We start from the raw sequence: 10,394 nt of genomic DNA on the forward strand, positions 1-10,394 counted from the left end.
GATTAACGGCTATGCCCCACATGTGGTGTAGGGGGCTACCCGCTTGTAAAAGGCCCATAGTTCGGCTTGACCCTATCTACACTCAAGAGATTGAATTTTCACGGTTCATTAAGATTAACCGACTTTACGCACGGTCACACCAGATTCTTTCACCTGGGTTTTTTTCACAGATGACCATCATGCTATACACTTCAAAGATACGGCACAACGGAGACAAAGGCGCAGACGTGCAGCAGGGCCCCGTCCAAAGGTTTCTTTTTAGATTAAGACCCTGTATAAACCTTTTTTATTGTCTCTTGTTGTTTCACACCCTCCTGGCACTTAAAATGAACAAGAGGAATACCGGCGTTACCGGCGAGCTTATGATTCACCATTCTAAAATAGACGTTATAGAGACAGCAACCAGTGTTTTTTTGAGATCTACGCTCTCACCACAGGCGCTCTTTCGTCACGCCGGACTGATGCACGTACCTTGAATTTCAGGCCTCATTATCGAGCGTGGTACTCAGCCAAGTATATGTTGTAAAGTCCGAATACCTTCGGGAGTGTTCGGTGTCGCGAGTTTGGTCTTATATGCATCAGCTCCGAATCATGTCTTTGGTCAATAGTTGGGTTTGCCCGGCTCCCGTGTTTTTCTACCTTATGTTCCGCTCTATCGGCTAAGGTGGCACAGGGAGAACTACTGCGATTGTGCCCTGGTTCATCCGGATGAGCACCTCAGTAGAGAAAGCCGAAAACTAACTGTCATGATAAAGCGAGAGACTGTTCAACCACTCGATGACTCAACGGAATCTTCGCGATTCCTCCGCATTAACGAAGGACCGGTTTCCCGGTCACATATGTAAACGCATCGTATTCGGATAAACATGGACATACCAGGGGCTATATAGTAGTCCCACCATCCCGCATCATACACGAGGGGGCTGAAGCCGACGACTGCAAACTTTCAGGTTATATACATATATACATAAGCGACCGCACAAGAGGCACTACAATACTTTACAGGCAAAAGTAGAAATATAGCCTTTATTATCAAAAGCATTGTGTTTACAATCAAGCTACATGTCATTCGAACATGGTATTCTTTGAGCACTGAGCCTCTATTAAACGGGCGCCTTCTAAGGCTTCTTCAAAATAGTGCTCGGGTGAGTCCTGGCCCCAAGGTGAACCCCTGGTGGCAATATCGGTGGCCTCCATCTTCGCCCAGTATGTCTTAACACGGGCAAGGGCCATCCGCGCACCCTCTATGCACGCCGACCGCTTGACAGCGTCAATATGCGGCACAACACGAATAAATCGTTGCACCAAACCAAAATAACTATCTGGACTTGGTTCCTTCGGCCACAGGTGATTCACAACAGCCTTCATGGCAAGCCCGGATAACCTATGGAGCTTGGCCTATTCGGCCATTTGCTCGTTCAACAGTAGCGGACGCCTTGGAGTACTGCACTGCGACCAAAACAATCTTTCCGCTTCATGATCTTCCTGATCTTGGAAATACCGTGTCGCATCGGCAACACTCTTTGACAAATCCAAGTATGCGTCTGGAGAGCTCCATAACTGATCAAGAGGGGCATACTTCTGATCACCGAATTTTGTTCGCAATAAAAAGGGCTTCCCAGCCGCAATCTCACCGGCTTGACGGAGCTCCTCCCGAGCCGCTCTGATCTCAGAGCGAGTTTCCTTCGCTGCTTGTAAGGCCTTTTCTAGGTCAGCCGTCTTCGCTTGGTTTTCCCTCTCAAGTAGCTCATATCGGCTAGCGGCATTATGTAGCTCAAGAGCCATGTTGGACATTCTATCCTCACTTCGGCGATGAGCAGCCTGTTCAGCTTTTAATTCGTTAGCTGCCTTCACGACAGCCGCATTGCTTCTCCTGGGTTGCTCCTTGGCCTGGGCAAGCTCAGCCCGAAGGGTCTCCACGGCGGCATCACCATCCGCAGTCAAAGCATATCATAATCCTAGCATCATTCTCTTATTAATATTTGCTGACCACCCAAATATACATACCCTATGCCTCGTCAAGCCGCCTATTTACAAGTGTGATGTCTTCATCCGCCACATCAAGTTGCCGCTTCAGTTCGGCAAACTCGGCAGCCAGGGTAGATCCCGGGGCTGCAGCCGCCTGTGTACAAAATTGGTCAAATCATTACCTAAGATTATTTCTATTTTCGATCCTCTGATCGCCCCGTTAGGATGGCAACCAGCGTCTCAGGGGCTACTATCTATACACAGTGCACCTTGTATTTATGGTACAATCAAAAAATATCACGTTACGTACCTCAAAGCCTGTTAGCAGGCTCGTAAAAGCTTCATTCAACCCATTTTTCACGGACGAAATCCTCTCAACCACCGTACCCATTAAGGTACGATGTGCTTCTGAGATAGGCGTTTGCCGCAGTAGACCCACAAATGTGTCCAACTGTATATCGGATAGTCCGGGGCTCTTTCTGTTGGTCTCTCTAGGAACCGAACACCCCGGACCTCGGGCGGCCGAAGAGTTACCTTCTGGCCTTTGCGGATCGGGAGAGATCCTCCGGGATGACACCTCAGGGTCGTCCGCCTCATGAGGCGGAGAAGTAGGAGGAGGCGTTTCGCTCTCCATCATCTCCAGAAGAAGATCCCCCGAGGACGAACATTGTTGGGGGAGGCTATAAGCCAAACTGCAACACATATGTCTCGGTCGTTATTCTCAGAAAAAGAACGGGGTATGCTTACTAAGCACCGTTGTTCGCTTACGGCTCGGTCAACGGCTGGCCCGCCTATGGGCGCTGTGCGGCAATGTTGCCCTCTGGGGCAGGGCCCCCTGATGAAGGTTTCTTCCCTCGTTTGGAGACCTCTGTTTCCAAGTCTTCGGGGGTAGTCCTTTTCTTCCCGTGGGGAGAAGGGATATTAGATTCTCCTCCCCGTTCATCCTCCAACACGGGGGGTACTAATTTCCCCCGTTAGGATGCGCAACGTACCTCCTGCATGAAGTCCACTTTTGGCCTCCCCAATCCTCTCCTTGTCCTTCCCTGATGGCACTTGATAAGGTGCGCGAGCCAGCATCCTGGTTAATACAGGATCTGGCAAATCTTCGGGGAGAGGGGCCGAACACCTGATCCTCCCCGCCTTTCTTATCCAGCCCTGGACAAGGATGGTTTTTTAGAATAATGTTGTGACAAATATAATGACAGCATGTTCGGTCGTGGAATTACTTACCTGGGTGTCTGGATGGTTGCAGTCGAGGCTTGCATCCTCTGTTGTGTCCGGGACACTTTACTCATGATCCGAAGAATAATTGATACATCCCTTCGAGCGTCATGCCGAAGAAGTGCTGAACAGTTCGTGGTCCTTCCGGGTTGAACTCCCACATACGGAGAGATTGACATTGGCATGGCAGGACCCGACGAACTTGTTGGAAATATGCCCTAGAGGCAATAATAAATTAGTTATTATTATATTTCCTTGTTCATGATAATCATTTATTATCCATGCTATAATTGTATTGATAGGAAACTCAGATACATGTGTGGATACATAGACAACACCATGTCCCTAGTAAGCCTCTAGTTGACTAGCTCGTTGATCAATAGATGGTTACGGTTTCCTGGCCATGGACATTGGATGTCGTTGATAACAGAATCACATCATTAGGAGAATGATGTGATGGACAAGACCCAATCCTAAGCCTAGCACCGAGATCGTGTAGTTCGTATGCTAAATCTTTTCTAATGTCAAGTATCTTTTCCTTGGACCATGAGATTATGCAACTCCCGGATACCGTAGGAATGCTTTGGGTGTACCAAACGTCACAACATAACTGGGTGGCTATAAAGGTGCACTACAGGTATCTCCGAAAGTGTCTGTTGGGTTGGCACGAATCAAGACTGGGATTTGTCACTCCGTGTGACGGAGAGGTATCTCTGGGCCCACTCGGTAGGACATCATCATAATGTGCACAATGTGATAAAAGAGTTGATCACGGGATGATGTGTTACGAAACGAGTAAAGAGACTTGCCGGTAACGAGATTGAACAAGGTATCAGTATACCGACGATCGAATCTCGGGCAAGTACAATACCGTTAGACAAAGGGAATTGTATACGGGATTGATTGAGTCCTTGACATCGTGGTTCATCCGATGAGATCATCGTGGAACATGTGGGAGCCAACATGGGTATCCAGATCCCGCTGTTGGTTACTGACTGGAGAGTTGTCTCGGTCATGTCTGCATGGTTCCCGAACCCGTAGGGTCTACACACTTAAGGTTCGGTGACGCTAGAGTTATTATGGGAATTAGTGTGCAGTTACCGAATGTTGTTCGGAGTCCTGGATGAGATCCTGGACGTCACGAGGAGTTCCGGAATGGTCCAAAGGTAAAGATTTATATATGGGAAGTCCTATTTTGGCCACCGGAAAATGTTCGAGATTTTTCGGTATTGTACCGGGAAGGTTCTAGAAGGTTCCGAAGTGGAGCCCACCTGCATGGGGGGACCCACATGAACGTGAGTAGTGGGGGAAAGGCCCCACACCCCTGGTCAAGGCGCACCAAGATCCCCCCTTAGAAGGAATAAGATCATATCCCGAAGGATAAGATCAAGATCCCTAAAAAGGGGGGATAACAATCGGTGGGGAAGGAAATGATGTGATTTCTTTCCTCCCACCTTTGCCAACGCCCCAATGGACTTGGAGGGCAAGAAACCATCCCCCTCCACCCCTATATATAGTGGGGAGGCGCATGGGAGCTTGACCCTTGCCCCTGGCGCAGCCCTCTCCCTCCCCAACACCTCCTCCTCCGTAGTAGTGCTTGGTGAAGCCCTGCCGGAGAACTGCAAGCTCCACCACCACGCCGTCGTGCTGCCGGAGCTCTCCCTCAACTTCTCCTCTCCCCTTGCTGGATCAAGAAGGAGGAGACGTCACCGGGCTGTACGTGTGTTGAACGTGGAGGTGCCGTCCGTTCGGCACTAGGATCTCCGGTGATTTGGATCACGACGAGTATGACTCCTTCAACCCCGTTCTCTTGAACGCTTCCGCTTAGCGATCTACAAGGGTATGTAGATGCACTCTCCTTATCCTCGTTGCTAGTCTCTCCATAGATAGATCTTGGTGACTCGTAGGAAAATTTTGAATTTCTGCTACGTTCCCCAACAGTGGCATCATGAGCTAGGTCTATTGCATAGATTCTTTGCACGAGTAGAACACAAAGTAGTTGTGGGCGTTGATTTTGTTCAATATTCTTACCGTTACTAGTCCAATCTTGTTTCAACGGTATTGTGGGATGAAGCGGCCCGGACCGACCTTACACGTACTCTTACGTGAGACAGGTTCCACCGACTGACATGCACTTGGTGCATAAGGTGGCTAGCGGGTGCCAGTCTCTCCCACTTTAGTCAGAACGGATTCGATGAAAAGGGTCCTTATGAAGGGTAAATAGCAATTGGCATATCACGTTGTGGTTTTGCGTAGGTAAGAAACGTTCTTGCGAGAAACCCATAGCAGCCACGTAAAACATGCAAACAACAATTAGAGGACGTCTAACTTGTTTTTGCAGGGTATGCTATGTGATGTGATATGGCCAAGAAGAATGTGATGAATGATATGTGATGTATGAGATTGATCATGTTCTTGTAATAGGAATCACGACTTGCATGTCGGTGAGTATGACAACCGGCAGGAGCCATAGGAGTTGTCTTTATTTATTGTATGACCTGCCTGTCATTGAACAACCCCATGTAATTACTTTACTTTATTGCTAACCGGTAGCCATAGTAATAGAAGTAATAAGTTGGCGAGACAACTTCATGGAGACACGATGATGGAGATCATGATGATGGAGATCATGGTGTCATGCCGGTGACGATGATGATCATGGAGCCCCGAAGATGGAGATCAAAAGGAGCAATGTGATATTGGCCATATCATGTCACTATTTGATTGCATGTGATGTTTATCATGTTTATGCATCTTATTTGCTTAGAACGACGGTAGTAAATAAGATGATCCCTCGTTAAAATTTCAATAAAGTGTTCCCCCTAACTGTGCACCGTTGCGAAAGTTCGTCGTTTCGAAGCACCACGTGATGATCGGGTGTGATAGATTCTTACGTTCACATACAACGGGTGTAAGCCAGATTTACACACGCGAAACACTTAGGTTGACTTGACGAGCCTAGCATGTACAGACATGGCCTCGGAACACAAGAGACTGAAAGGTCGAGCATGAGTCGTATAGTAGATACGATCAACATGAAGATGTTCACCAATGATGACTAGTCCGTCTCACGTGATGATCGGACACGGCCTAGTTGACTCGGATCATGTAATCACTTAGATGACTAGAGGGATGTCTATCTGAGTGGGATTTCATAAGATGAACTTAATTATCCTGAACATAGTCAAAAGATTCTTGCAAATTATGTCATAGCTCGCGTTTTAGTTCTACAGTTTTAGATATGTTCCTAGAGAAAATTTAGTTGAAAGTTGATAGTAGCAATTATGTGGACTGGGTCCGTAAACTGAGGATTGTCCTCGTTGCTTCGTAGAAGGCTTATGTCCTTAATGCACCGCTCGGTGTGCTGGACCTCGAACGTAGTCTGTGGATGTTGCGAACATCTGACATACACGTTTTGATAACTACGTGATAGTTCAGTTAAATGGTTTAGAGTAGAGGCACCAAAGATGTTTTCGAAACGTCGCGGAACATATGAGATGTTTCGAGGGCTGAAATTGGGATTTCAGGCTCGTGCCCACGTCAAGAGGTATGAGACCTCCGACGATTTTCTGAGCCTACAAACTAAGGGAGAAAAGCTCAATCGTTGAGCTTGTGCTCAGATTGTCTGAGTGCAACAATCACTTGAATCGAGTGGGAGTTGATCTTCCAGAGATAGTGATGTTTCTCCAAAGTCATTGCTACCAAGCTGCTAGAGCTTCATGATGAACTATAACAAATCAGGGATAGATATGATGATCCTTGAGATATTCGCGATGTTTGACACTGCGAAAGTAGGAATCAAGAAGGAGCATCAATTGTTGATGGTTGGTGAAACCACTAGTTTCAAGAAGGGTAAGGGCTAGAAGGGATACTTCATGAAACAGCAAATCAGTTGCTGCTCTAATGAAGAAACCCAAGGTTGAACCCAAACCCGAGACTAAGTGCTTATGTAATAAAGGGAACAGCCACTGGAGCAGAATTACCCTAGATACTTGGTAGATAAGAAGGCAGGCAAGGTCGATAGAAGTATATTGGATATACATTATGTTAATGTGTACTTTACTAGTACTCCTAGTAGCACCAGGGTATTAGATACCGGTTCGGTTGCTAAGTGTTAGTAACTCAAAATAAAAGCTACAGGAATAAACGGAGACTAGCTAAAGGTGAGCTGACGATATGTGTTGGAAGTGTTTCCAAGGTTGATGTGATCAAGCATCGCACGCTCCCTCTACCATCGAGATTGGTGTTAAAATAATTGTTATTTGGTGTTTGCGTTGAGCATAGACATGATTGGATTATGTCTATCGCAATACGGTTATTCATTTAAGGAGAATAATGGTTACTCTGTTTATTTGAATAATACCTTCAATGGTATTGCACCTAAAAGGAATGGTTTATTGAATCTCGATCATAGTGATACACATTTTCATGCCAAAAGATATAAGATAGTAATGATAGTACCACTTACTTGTGGCACTGCCATGTAAGACATATTGGTGTAAAACGCATGAAGAAGCTCCATGTTGATGGATCTTTAGACTCACTCATTTTTGAAAAGTTTGAGACATGCGAACCATGTCTATTGGTGTATACGCATGAAGAAACTCCATGCAGATGGATCGTTTGGACTCACTTGATTTTGAATCACTTGAGACATGCAAATCATACCACATGGGCAAGATGGCTGAAAGCCTCGTTTTCAGTAAAATGGAACAAGAAAGCAACTTGTTGGAAGTAATACATTTTGATGTGTGCAGTCCAATGAGTGCTGAGGCATGCAGTGGATATCATTATGTTCTTACTTCATGGATGATTTGAGTAGATACTGAGTATATTTACTTGATGAAACACAAGTCTGAATTATTGAATGGTTCAAGTCATTTCAGAGTGAAGTTGAAGATCATCATGACAAGAGGATAAAATGTATATGATATGATCATAGAGATGAGTATCTGAGTTACGAGCTTTGGCACACAATTAAGACATTGTGGAAATTGTTTCACAATTAATACCGCCTGGAACACCATAGTGTGATGGTGTGTCCGAACATCATAACTGCACCCTATTGGATATGGTGCATACCATGATGTCTCTTATCGAATTACCACTATCGTTTATGGGTTAGGCATTAGAGACAACCACATTCACTTTAAATAGGGCACCACATAATTCCCTTGAGATGACACCGTATGAACTATGGTTTAGAGAAACCTAAGTTGTCATTTCTTAAAAGTTTGGGGCTGCGACGCTTAGGTGAAAAAGTTTCAGGCTGATAAGCTCGAACCCAAAACGGATAAATGCATCTTCATAGGATACCCAAAATGATTGGGTATACCTCCTAATTCAGATCCGGAAGCAAAAGTGATTGTTTCTAGAAACGGGTCCTTTCTCGAGGAAAAGTTTGTCTCGAAATGTTGAGTGGGAGGATGGTGGAGACTTGATGAGGTTATTGAACCGTCACTTCAACTAATATGTAGCAGGGCACAGGAAGTTGTACCTGTGGTGCCTACGCCAATTGAAGTAGAAGCTTATGACAGTGATCATGAAGTTTCGGATCAAGTCACTGTCGTACCTCGTAGGGTGACAAGGATGCGTACTACTTCAGAGTGGTACGGTGATCCTGTCTTGAAGGTCATGTTGCTAGACAACAATGAACCTACGAGCTATGGGGAAGCAATGGTGGGCCCAAATTCTGACAAATGGTTAGAAGCCATGAAATCCGAGATAGGATCCATGTATCAGAACAAAGCATGGACTTTGGTGGACTTGCCCAATGATCGGCAAGCCATTGAGATAAATGGATCTTTAAGAAGAAGACGAACATGGACGGTAATGTCACCGTCTATGAAGCTCGACTTGTGGCGAAGAGTTTTTCACAAGTTCAAGGAGTTGACTACGATGAGATTTTCTCATCCGTAGCGATGCTTAAGTCCGTCAGAATCATGTTAGCATTAGCTGCATTTATGAAATCTGGCAGATGGATGTCAAAATGAGTTTCCTTACCAGTTTTCGTAAGGAAAAGGTTGTATGTGACACAATCAGAAAGGTTTTATCGATCCTAAGGATGCTAAAAGGTATGCTAGCTCCAGCGATACTTCCATGGACTGGAGTAAGCATCACGGAGTTGGAATATGCACTTTGATAAGATGATCAAAGATTTTGGGTTTATACAAAGTTTATGAGAAACTTGTATTTCCAAAGAAGTGAGTGGGATATTGATGAGTATATGTTGTTGACATATTGATGATCAGAAATGATGTAGAATTTTCTGTAAAGCATATAGGGTTATTTGAAAAGTGTTTTTCAAGGGAAAACCTGGATTAAGCTACTTGAACATTGAGCATCAAGATCTATGAGGATGGATCAAAAACGCTTAATGGTACTTTCAAATGAGCACGTACCTTGACATGATCTTGAAGGTGTTCAAGATGGACCAGTCAAAGAAGGAGTTCTTGCTTGAGTTGTAAGGTATGAAGTTAAGAGTTAAAGCTCGACCACGGCAGAAGAGAGAGAAAGGACGAATGTCGCCCCCTATACTTCAGACGTAGGCTCTATAGTATGCTATGCTGTGTACCGCACCGGAAGTGTGCCTTGCCATGAGTCAGTCAAGGGGTACAAAGAATGATCCAGGAATTGATCATTGGACAGCGGTCAAAATTGTCCTTGGAGTAAATAAGGACATGTTTCTTGATTATGGAGGTGATAAAGAGTTCGACGTATAGGGTTACGTCGATGCAAGCTTTAACACCTATCCGAGTGACTCTGAGTAGCAAACCGGATACGTATAGTGGAGCGACCATTTGGAATAGCTCCAAGTGGAGCGTGGAAGCAGCATTTACAAATATGACCTAGAGATTTGCAAAGTACATACGGATCTGAATGTTACAGATCCGTTGACTAAAACCTCTCTCACAAGCAAAACATGATCAAACCCCACAACTCATTGAGTCTTAATCACATGATGATGTGAACTAGTTTAATGACACTAGTAAACTCTTTGGATGTTGGTCACATAGCGATGTGACGTGTGAGTGTTAATCACATGGTGATGTGAACTAGATTATTGACTCTAGTGCAAGTGGGAGATTGTTGGAAATATGCCCTAGAGGCAATAATAAATTAGTTATTATTATATTTCCTTGTTCATGATAATCGTTTATTATCCATGCTATAATTGTATTGATAGGAAACTCAGATACATGTGT

This window comes from Triticum aestivum, chromosome 3B (genome assembly GCF_018294505.1).
Source record: "Triticum aestivum cultivar Chinese Spring chromosome 3B, IWGSC CS RefSeq v2.1, whole genome shotgun sequence".
Classification (NCBI taxonomy): domain Eukaryota; kingdom Viridiplantae; phylum Streptophyta; class Magnoliopsida; order Poales; family Poaceae; genus Triticum; species Triticum aestivum.